The sequence below is a fragment of the Oryzias latipes genome, chromosome 12 (assembly GCF_053564925.1).
Source record: "Oryzias latipes strain Hd-rR chromosome 12, Olatipes_Hd-rR_3.1".
In the NCBI taxonomy this organism is placed as follows: domain Eukaryota; kingdom Metazoa; phylum Chordata; class Actinopteri; order Beloniformes; family Adrianichthyidae; genus Oryzias; species Oryzias latipes.
Window position 1 is genome coordinate 6,910,426 of NC_136248.1, and position 11,047 is coordinate 6,921,472.

Here is an 11,047-nt window from a genome sequence, read left to right on the forward strand (position 1 = left end):
AAAAAAAAAAAAAAAAGGTAATTAAATACGTAGTAATAAGTGAGAAAACCAGGGTAACAGCAGTGGCTTTTTGTTGCACTGGTGCTCAGTCAGCCTCCAGATTGTGAGGAAATGTCAAGGAGTCCACATATTGTAGGAAAGGGCTCCAGGTCTCATGAAACACCCTGAGTGAGCCATGAAGTGAGTACCTAAGCCTCTCAAGTTTGAGATTGTAAAGCACCTCGCGGACCCAGCGGACATGCGAAGGGGGACGGGGGAGCTTCCAGTTCAGCAGGACCAGCCTGCGTGCTAATAGGGTGGTAAATGCAACGGCCCGCTTTAGTGCACTCGGCGTGTCTGAAGTTGGGGGGAGACCAAATATTGCCGACATGGGATTTGGTGTGACGGTGTATCTGTAAGCCCTCGTTAGTGTATCAAATACATCTGTCCAAAGAGCTGCGATCACTGGGCATGACCAAAACATATGGGCATGATTGGCAGGAGAGAGATGGCATCTGCTGCAGGCATCACTAATAGAAGGATAGATTTTGGCCAGTCTGGCATTGGTGTAATGGACCCTATAAACAATCTTACATTGAATCAATCTATGGCGGGCGCAAATAGAGGACAAATGGACAAGAGACAATGCCGACCTCCATTGTTGTTCCGTAATGTTAAGGTTTAGACCGTCTTCCCACGCAGTTTTGACAGTATCGGACGGCTTTGAGGATGCTGTCCAAATTGACTTGTAAACGCTTGAAATGCATCCATTAACAAAAGGGTCTTTGGAGAGAAGAACATCCAGAAGAGTTTCTGGTGGGCGATTTGGAAAATGAGGAAACAGTTTTTTAACATAGTCCCTGATCTGGAAGAAACGGAAGAGATGCTGATTCGGGAGGGCATATTTCTTTGACAATTGTTCAAATGAGGAAAATACATTGTTAGTGTATAAGTCAGAGATTGATTTAATCCCATTCCTGTGCCATAGTTTGAATGACAGATCTGTTTTGGACGGATCGAATCTGCAGTTTTTGTAGACTGATGTGAGGACTGTGGAATTTATAAGGCCGAAATGTTTCCTGAATTGACTCCAGATTTTCAAAGAAGTGGACACCACTGGGCAGGTATGGACACTGGGAAGGGGAAGCTGTGCACACAGTATTGAGCGCAGACAAAATTCTGAAGATTTCCCTTCCAGCTGAGTCCAGCTTGAAATGGCCTCATTGTCATCGTTCATCCAGAAAAGAAGTTTCTGGATGTTTGCTGCCCAATAATAAAATCTTAGGACTGGCAGGGCCAGTCCTCCCTCATCCTTCGGGGCTTGTAAGACTGATTTTCGGATACGAGCCGGCCTGCCCGACCATAAAAATGATGAAACGGTCCTGTCTAGCTTGTCAAAAAATGATTTGCCTAGGAAGATTGGAAGATGTTGGAATAGGTAAAGAAACCTGGGAAGGACGGCCATTTTGACCAGACTAACCCGACCTGCAAGCGAGATCGGCAGAGCTGACCAACGTAAAAAATCCCTCTCTGTCCTGTCAATCAGGGGGGTAAAGTTTGTATGGTAGAGCCCAGACAATAATGGGGTGACCTGGATGCCTAGATATCTGAACCCACCAGGTGACCACCGAAACGGAAAAGTAGAGGAAGGGATCATTCGGGCTAGGTCATTGATAGGCAAAAGTTCGCTCTTCTGATAATTAAGTTTGTAGCCAGATATATTGCTATACTCTTGTAGGATATTAAGGATGATGGGAACGGAGGTGATAGGGTCTGAAACGTAAAGCAAAAGATCATCCGCATATAGCGAGACCTTATGAACTGTGCCTAGACGCTTGATGCCAATAAAGGCTGCTTCTGAGCGTAACCAGATGGCCAAAGGTTCAATAGCCAGAAGAAACAACAAAGGAGAAAGAGGACAGCCCTGCCTTGTGCCACGATGTAAAGAAAAGGAAGGAGAAAACGTATTGTTAGTGCGAACTGAAGCTTTGGGGGAAGAGTAAAGCAGTTTAACCCAGTCGACAAACCCTCCCCCCAGTCCAAATCGGGATAGAATGTTAAATAGAAAGCTCCACTCGACCCGATCGAAGGCTTTTTCTGCGTCAAGAGAGAGAATGACCTCAGGCATTACAGAGCAAGGCGAAGAAATTATGTTAAAAAGGCGTCTAGTATTACACGACGATAATCTGCCCGGCATGAAACCTGTCTGGTCCAAATTTATGATGGTAGACAAAACGCATTGTAGACGGGAAGCCAGAATTTTAGACAGAATTTTAAAGTCAACATTGAGAAGGGAAATGGGTCTGTAACTGCTGCAAAGTAGAGGGTCTTTGTCTTTCTTAAGGAGAAGAGATATTGTGGCTTCTGAGAGAGTGTTTGGAAGGCAGCCGGAGAGAAAGGCTTCATTATACATATCTTTTAAGAAGGGGCTAAGCACGGAGGAAAAGGTTTTGTAGTATTCAGTGGTAAAACCGTCAGGGCCAGGTGCCTTACCACTTTGGAGTGATTTGATGGCCTCAGAGACTTCTGCCGTAGTGATGGGTTTACCTAAAATTTCAGCATCCTCATCAGTGACACGTGGAAAAGTAATTTTATCAAGCGCAAGATCTGGAGAGTGTGGACACTCAGATGTATAAAGAGTCGAGTAGAACTTCGCAAATGTCTCGTTTACACTAACTGGGTCTGTGATCGTCACACCCGCTGGAGATAATATTGCTGGAATAAGCCTAGAAGATGCCTCAGCCCTTGCCTGGTATGAAAGAAGCTTCCCCGCCTTGTCACCCGATTCATAGAAACGTTGTCTGGATTTAAGCAGCAGCGTTCTGACCTCCGTGGTAGAGATAAGATCAAGCTCTGTCTGTAGTGCGAGTCGTTTCTTATACAAGTCTGGATCAAAACTAGCAGCTAATAATTGGTCTGTGTCCTTGATGTCGTTCAGAAGTAAATTTGTACGAGCAGACTCCACTTTCCTCTTATTAGAAATAAAAGAAATCAGTTGACCTCTAATGTACGCCTTTGAGGCCTCCCAGAGATTGCTTCTATTTGTTTCTGGCAGGTCATTAAATTCAAAAAATAGAGTGAGTTGTGATTGTATAAACTCTTTATAGGATTCCTCAGCTAGGAGGACGGCATTGAACCTCCACTGGTTCAACAGGCGAGGCCGGGAGAGTATGGCCAGATCAAGAGAAACCGGAGAATGGTCTGATATAGCTATACCGTGATAGTCGACAGAAACCAGATTAGACAGAAGTCGTACATCTAAAAGAAAAAAGTCAATACGAGAAAAGGTGCGATGAACATGAGAGAAGAATGAGAACGATTTTCCCCCCGGGAATTTATGCCTCCATGGGTCAGTAATACCGAACTGTTGAGAGAGAGTCGATAGCATTTTGGCTGCTCTAGTAGGGGGGGCAGAAGTGTTAGAAGATCGATCAAGCTGCGGATCCTGCACAAAATTAAAGTCACCACCCATAATTATATAGTGATTTTGGAGATCTGGAAAAGATGAAAAAAGTTTTTTAACAAAAGCACTGTCGTCCCAGTTAGGGCCGTAAACACAGATGAATAGAAAGGATGTTAGTTGAATCTTCCCAGAAACTATTACATATCTGCCATTCGGGTCTAGCACTGACTTTTCTGCAATAAAAGGAAGATCCTTATGGAAAATTATGGCTGCACCACGGGCCCTGCAATTAAATGTGGAGTGAAAGACTTCCCCCACCCAATGTTTTTTAAGTCGCACAACTTCCTTATTGGGCATGTGAGTTTCCTGGAGAAAATAAATATCTCCTTTAACCCTTCCGCTCCCTTAGGTTGGCATGTGCTTTGGGGTCTGCATGACCCCCCTCCAAAAAAATATAACTCCCTCCGCTGTTTTACAGGGCATAAGTGACCCCACGAGGCATTTCTCGGTGGCCAGCACGAAACCCATTCCCTCCGCTGTTTTACAGGGCATAAGTGACCCCACGAGACAATACTTTATTTTTTTTTTTCTCTCCATCCTCTCCGCTGTTTTACAGGGCATAAGTGACCCCACGAGGCATTTCTCGGTGGCCAGCACGAAACCCATTCCCTCCGCTGTTTTACAGGGCAGAAGTGACCCCACGAGACAATACTTTATTTTTAATTTTTTCTCTCCATCCTCTCTTCATTTTCCTTACACCCCAAGACCACCAGAAGGTGGAGAGGGAAGGAGGGGGGTAATCAATTTTTTTTTAAATTTATTTTCATACCCCTCGCGCTGTGCTTTCGCTTGCATTCGACCCCGTATTATTAAAAAAACATTCACTCCGCTGTTTTACGGAGCTCAAATGACCCCAAGAGACAATACTTTTTTTTCTCCAAAAAAAGCGTTCACTCCGCTGTTTTACGGAGTGCAAATGACCCCACGAGACAATGCTTTTTTTTTTCACCCACTATTCATTTCCTTACAGCGCACGACCACCAGGGGGAGGGGAAGGGGGGGCATCAATTCATTTATTTATTTACATACCCCTCGCGCTGTGCTTTCGCGTGCATTCGACCCCTGTATTATTTAAAAAAAAAGCGTTCACTCCGCTGTTTTATGGAGCTCAAATGACCCCAAGAGACAATACTTTATTTTTTTTTCTCCAAACAAAAGCGTTCACTCCGCTGTTTTACGGGGCTAAAATGACCCCAAGAGACAATACTTTATTTTTATTTTCCTCCAAAAACAAAAGCGTTCACTCCGCTGTTTTACGGAGCTAAAATGACCCCAAGAGACAATACTTTATTTTTTTTTTTTCTCCAAAAACAAAAGCGTTCACTCCGCTGTTTTACGGAGCTCAAATGACCCCAAGAGACAATACTTTATTATTTTTTTCTCCAAAAACAAAAGCGTTCACTCCGCTGTTTTACAGAGTGCAAATGACCCCACGAGACTATGCTTTTTTTTTCCTATCTTCATTTTCCTTACACCGCACGACCACCAGGGGGAAGGGGGGGGGGTATAATTTTTTTTTTTTGTTTATGGCATTTGGCAATTCCCTCGCGCTGTAGTTTGGGGTGCATTTGACCCCCGTATTTTTTTTCAAAAAAAAATAAAAATTCCAACCGCTGTTTATCGGAGCACGTGTGACCCCACGAGGCGTTTTTTTTTTTTTTTTGGTGGATGGCATTTGGCAATTCCCTCGCGCTGTAGTTTGGGGTGCATTTGACCTCCGTATTTATATAACCCTCCCACTCGCTCAGGTGGGCATGTGCTTTGGGGTCTGCATGACCCCCCAAAAAATCCGCTGTTTTACGCAGCTCGTGTGACCCCACGAGAAATTTCTCAGTGGCCGGCATAAAAAACATTCAGTCCGCTGTTTTACTGATCGTAAACGACCCCACGAGAAATTTCTCTGTGGCCGGCATAAAAAACATTCAGTCCGCTGTTTTACGGATCGTAAACGACCCCACGAGACAATACTTTTTTTATCATCCTCTCTTCATTGTCCTTACACCCCACGACCACCAGGGGGTGGAGGGGGAGGAGGGGGGCATCAATTTATTTATTTATTTTCATACCTCTCGCGCTGTGCTTTGGCGTGCATTTGACCCCATATTTTTTATCATCCTCTCTTCATTGTCCTTACACCCCACGACCACCAGGGGGTGGAGGGGGAGGAGGCGATGAGGGGGGGCATCAAACTATTTATTTATTTTCATACCCCTCGCGCTGTCTTTTGGGTGCATTTGACCCCGTATTTTTAAAAAAAAACATTCACTCCGCTGGTTTACGGAACGTAAAGGACCCCATCCTCTCTTCATTGTACTTACACCCCACGACCACCAGGGGGTGGAGGGGATGAGGGGGGGCATCAATCTATTTATTTATTTTCATACCCCTCGCGCTGTCTTTTGGGTGCATTTGACCCCGTATTTTTTTTTCTTCATTGTCCTTACACCCCACGACCACCAGGGGGTGGAGGGGGGGAGAAGGGGGGCATCAATTTATTTATTTATTTTCATACCTCTCGCGCTGTGCTTTGGCGTGCATTTGACCCCATATTTTTTTCATCTCTTCATTGTCCTTACACCCCACGACCACCAGGGGGTGGAGGGAGAGGAGGGGATGAGGGGGGGGCATCAATCTATTTATTTATTTTTATACCCCTCGCGCTGTCTTTTGGTTGCATTTGACCCCATATTTTTTTAAAAAAAAAAACATTCACTCCGCTGTTTTACGGAACGTAAAGGACCCCATCCTCTCTTCATTGTACTTACACCCCACGACCACCAGGGGGTGGAGGGGATGAGGGGGGGCATCAATCTATTTATTTATTTTCATACCCCTCGCGCTGTCTTTTGGGTGCATTTGACCCCGTATTTGTTTTCTTCATTGTCCTTACACCCCACGACCACCAGGGGGTGGAGGGGGGGAGAAGGGGGGCATCAATTTATTTATTTATTTTCATACCTCTCGCGCTGTGCTTTGGCGTGCATTTGACCCCATATTTTTTTCATTTCTTCATTGTCCTTACACCCCACGACCACCAGGGGGTGGAGGGAGAGGAGGGGATGAGGGGGGGCATCAATCTATTTATTTATTTTTATACCCCTCGCGCTGTCTTTTGGTTGCATTTGACCCCATATTTTTAAAAAAAAAAAAAAAACATTCACTCCGCTGTTTTACGGAACGTAAAGGACCCCATCCTCTCTTCATTGTACTTACACCCCACGACCACCAGGGGGTGGAGGGGATGAGGGGGGGCATCAATCTATTTATTTATTTTCATACCCCTCGCGCTGTCTTTTGGGTGCATTTGACCCCGTATTTGTTTTCTTCATTGTCCTTACACCCCACGACCACCAGGGGGTGGAGGGGGGGAGAAGGGGGGCATCAATTTATTTATTTATTTTCATACCTCTCGCGCTGTACTTTAGGGTGCATTTGACCCCGTACTTTTTAAAAAAAAAAAACTTTCACTTTCACAAACTTTCATTTACACAGAGTATAAATGACCCCACGAGACATTACTTGGTGGCCTGCATTTGGCAATTCCCTCGCGCTGTACTTTAGGGTGCATTTGACCCCTGTGTTTTCTTTTTTTTTTTTATCCATCCACTGTTTTACTGTGAGTGACCAACCAGACATTCTTTTTTTTTTCTCTCTCTTCATTTCCTTACCCCTCGCACTTGCTTAGGTTGGCGTGTGCTTTAGAAAAATCCCCTCCCCAGACACAGGGACACAGACACAGAAAGCTGTAGAACGAGCTCAGAGAACACGCGCGAGAGAGATAGAGGGGGGAGGGAGGCATGCGGAGACCTCCGCTCTGTGAGGCCGACCGAGGCACGTTAGAGAAATCCCCTCCGCTGTCAAGCCAAGAGAACAGCCAGAGAAACAGCAGGCCAGACGCAGAGGAGGGACCGTGCTGCCTGCAGCTGCGAGGAAAGACCAGAGTTTTTTTTTTTTTGAGGAAGCAAGGGAACTCGGCCGATCAGCAGCTTTCTTCTGTGTTTCAAAGCAGGGAGGTTCTCAGCTCAGGGAGCGGGCAGGGCCCTGCAAGAAAAGCAGCGTCTCGCAGCTATGCCGAGCAGGATTTTCAATGTCACTAATCACAAAGAGAAAATAAAAAGGATGCTCGTTGGAGCATTGCTGGTTTTACACGCCTGAGTGTCTGCAAGTCACGTCCAAAGCCGCTTGGCTTCGGCTCATTCGCAGAGCTCCCTCCCTGAAGACGACGTGTTTGCATTTTTACACACACCAAATACGTGTCCACAGCTCAGCTTTTTGTGGGGCCAGATCAGAGATGAGGGCAGTGGGCAGACACAGAAAGCTTTCCGAAGGGGCTCAGAGAACGCTCGCGACAGAGAAACAGAGAGAAAGGGAAGAAGGAGGAGGTGGAGGAGGAGGAGGAGGAGAGAAGGAATGTGAGGCAGAGACTGGGGAGAGGGGGTTGGAGACAGAGATGATTTGGCCTCGGCTCTTGGAGAATGACTGACTCGGACCGCCCAGTGGAGCCTCACTCACGAGCGGGCGGGAGAAACAGCAAGGCAGACCCAGAGGAGGAACTGTGGTGCCTGCAGCTGCGAGCAGGGAGTTTTGAGGAAGGAGGGGGCAGGGAACTCGGCCGATCAGCAGTTTTCTTCTGTGTTTTCAAAGCCGCACAGCCTCTGAGCTCTGCGAAGACAGGGGCCACGGCTCAGGGGGGAAGAATGCAGCCTTACTCTCAGACGAGTCACACAGCCTCTGAGCTCTGCGAAGACAGGGGTCAGCCCAGGGGCAGGTCGCAGCCTTTCTTGGTGGGGGAAGAATGCAGCCTGTCGAAGTTGAGCCAGCCGCACAGCCTCTGAGCTCTGCGAAGACAGGGGCCACGGCTCAGGGGGGAAGAATGCAGCCTTACTCTCAGACGAGTCACACAGCCTCTGAGCTCTGCGAAGACAGGGGTCAGCCCAGGGGCAGGCCGCAGCCTTTCTTGGTGGGGGAAGAATGCAGCCTGTCGAAGCAGAGCCAGCCGCACAGCCTCTGAGCTCTGCGAAGACAGGGGCCACTGCTCAGAGGGGGAAGAATGCAGCCTTACTCTCAGACGAGTCACACAGCCTCTGAGCTCTGCGAAGACAGGAGTCAGCCCAGGGGCAGGCCGCAGCCTTTCTTGGTGGGGGAAGAATGCAGCCTGTCGAAGTTGAGCCAGCCGCACAGCCTCTGAGCTCTGCGAAGACAGGGGCCACGGCTCAGAGGGGGAAGAATGCAGCCTTACTCTCAGACGAGTCACACAGCCTCTGAGCTCTGCGAAGACAGGAGTCAGCCCAGGGGCAGGCCGCAGCCTTTCTTGGTGGGGGAAGAATGCAGCCTGTCGAACCACAGCCGCACAGCCTCTGAGCTCTGCGAAGACACGAGTCAGCCCAGGGGCAGGCCGCAGCCTTTCTTGGTGGGGGAAGAAAGCAGCCTGTCGAAGCAGAGCCAGCCGCACAGCCTCTGAGCTCTGCGAAGACAGGGGCCACGGCTCAGGGGGGAAGAATGCAGCCTTACTCTCTGACGAGTCACACAGCCTCTGAGCTCTGCGAAGACAGGGGTCAGCCCAGGGGCAGGCCGCAGCCTTTCTTGGTGGGGGAAGAATGCAGCCTGTCGAAGCAGAGCCAGCCGCACAGCCTCTGAGCTCTGCGAAGACAGGGGCCACGGCTCAGAGGGGGAAGAATGCAGCCTTACTCTCAGACGAGTCACACAGCCTCTGAGCTCTGCGAAGACAGGAGTCAGCCCAGGGGCAGGCCGCAGCCTTTCTTGGTGGGGGAAGAATGCAGCCTGTCGAACCAGAGCCAGCCGCACAGCCTCTGAGCTCTGCGAAGACAGGGGCCACGGCTCAGAGGGGAAGAATGCAGCCTTACTCTCAGACGAGTCACACAGCCTCTGAGCTCTGCGAAGACAGGGGTCAGCCCAGGGGCAGGCCGCAGCCTTTCTTGGTGGGGGAAGAATGCAGCCTGTCGAACCAGAGCCAGCCGCACAGCCTCTGAGCTCTGCGAAGACAGGGGCCACGGCTCAGGGGGGAAGAATGCAGCCTTACTCTCAGACGAGTCACAGCACGGCTCAGAGGCAGGAGGCAGGCTGGAGGCGGCAGCCTTTCGCCATCAGAGACGCACAGCCTCTGAGCTCTGCGAAGACAGGGGTCAGACCAGGGGCAGGCCGCAGCCTTTCGAAACCTGAGCCGCACAGCCTCTGAGCTCTGCGAATGAGCCAAAGCCAAGCTCTTCCTCTCAGAAGAGTCACAGAGGCCACAAGACAGAGCCGTGGCCTATGTCTTCGCAGAGCTCCTTGGGAAAGGTTTTTCTCTAGCTGTATAACAGAAATCAAAAATAAAAAAAAGTGACAGAAAATCCAAAGCAGCACAGAAATTTCTTTGGTGCGCGATGACTTTTTATTTATTTTTTTTTCATTACAACCCAGGGATAGCTCAGCGAAATGGAGAAAGAGTTGGAGCAGGATATTCAATGTCACTAATCACAAAGAGAAAATAAAAAGGATGCTCGTTGGAGCATTGCTGGTTTTACACGCCTGAGTGTCTGCAAGTCACGTCCAAAGCCGCTTGGCTTCGGCTCATTCGCAGAGCTCTGAGAGCCTGCCCCCACAGAGGGCCCCTGAGGAAGCAGCGGCAGGCAGGCCAGAGTGGAATTTTCCTCTCTGAAGACGACGTGTTTGCATTTTTACACACACCAAATACGTGTCCACAGCTCAGCTTTTTGTGGGGCCAGATCAGGGATGAGGGCAGCGGGCAGACACAGAAAGCTTTCCGAAGGTTCTCAGAGAACGCGCGCGACAGAGAAACAGAGAGAAAAGGAGAGAGGAGGAGGAGGAGAGAAGGAATGTGTGTGACTGCAAGAGGCACAGACTGGGGAGAGAGGGGGGAGAGAGACAGAGATGATTTTGCCTAGGCTCTTGGAGGCTGACTGACTCGGACCGCCCCAGAGCCACACAGCCTCGTCGCTCTGTTTGCATTTTTACACACACCAAATACGTGTCCACAGCTCAGCTTTTTGTGGGGCCAGATTAGGGATGACGGCAGCGGGCAGACACAGAAAGCTTTCCGAAGGGGCTCAGAGAACGCGCGCGACAGAGAAACAGAGAGAAATGGAAGAAGGAGGAGGAGGAGAGAAGGAATGTGTGTGACTGAAAGAGGCACAGACTGGGGAGAGAGGGGGGAGAGAGACAGAGATGATTTTGCCTAGGCTCTTGGAGGCTGACTGACTCGGACCGCCCCAGAGCCACACAGCCTCGGCGCTCTGTTTGCATTTTTACACACACCAAATACGTGTCCACAGCTCAGCTTTTTGTGGGGCCAGATCAGGGATGAGGGCAGTGGGCAGACACAGAAAGCTTTCCGAAGGGGCTCAGAGAACGCGCGCGACAGAGAAACAGAGAGAAATGGAAGAAGGAGGAGGAGGAGGAGGAGAGAAGGAATGTGTGTGACTGCAAGAGGCAAAGACTGGGGAGAGAGGGGGGGAGAAAGACAGAAATGATTTGGCCTCGGCTCTTGGAGGCTGACTGACTCGGACCGCCCCGTGGAGCCTCACTCACGAGCGGGCGGGAGACACAGCAAGGCAGACGCAGAGGAGGAACCGTGGTGCCTGCAGC

At 49.3% G+C, this 11,047-nt stretch overlaps 1 long non-coding RNA gene across 1 annotated transcript; it reads left to right on the top strand.

Annotated features, from left to right (window-relative positions):
• Positions 1 to 2,877, top strand: LOC144996411 (uncharacterized). Its single transcript, XR_013659373.1, has 2 exons — positions 1 to 149; positions 186 to 2,877. It is a non-coding gene; the product is annotated as an uncharacterized LOC144996411 (long non-coding RNA).
• Positions 2,878 to 11,047: the final 8,170 nt, after the last annotated feature.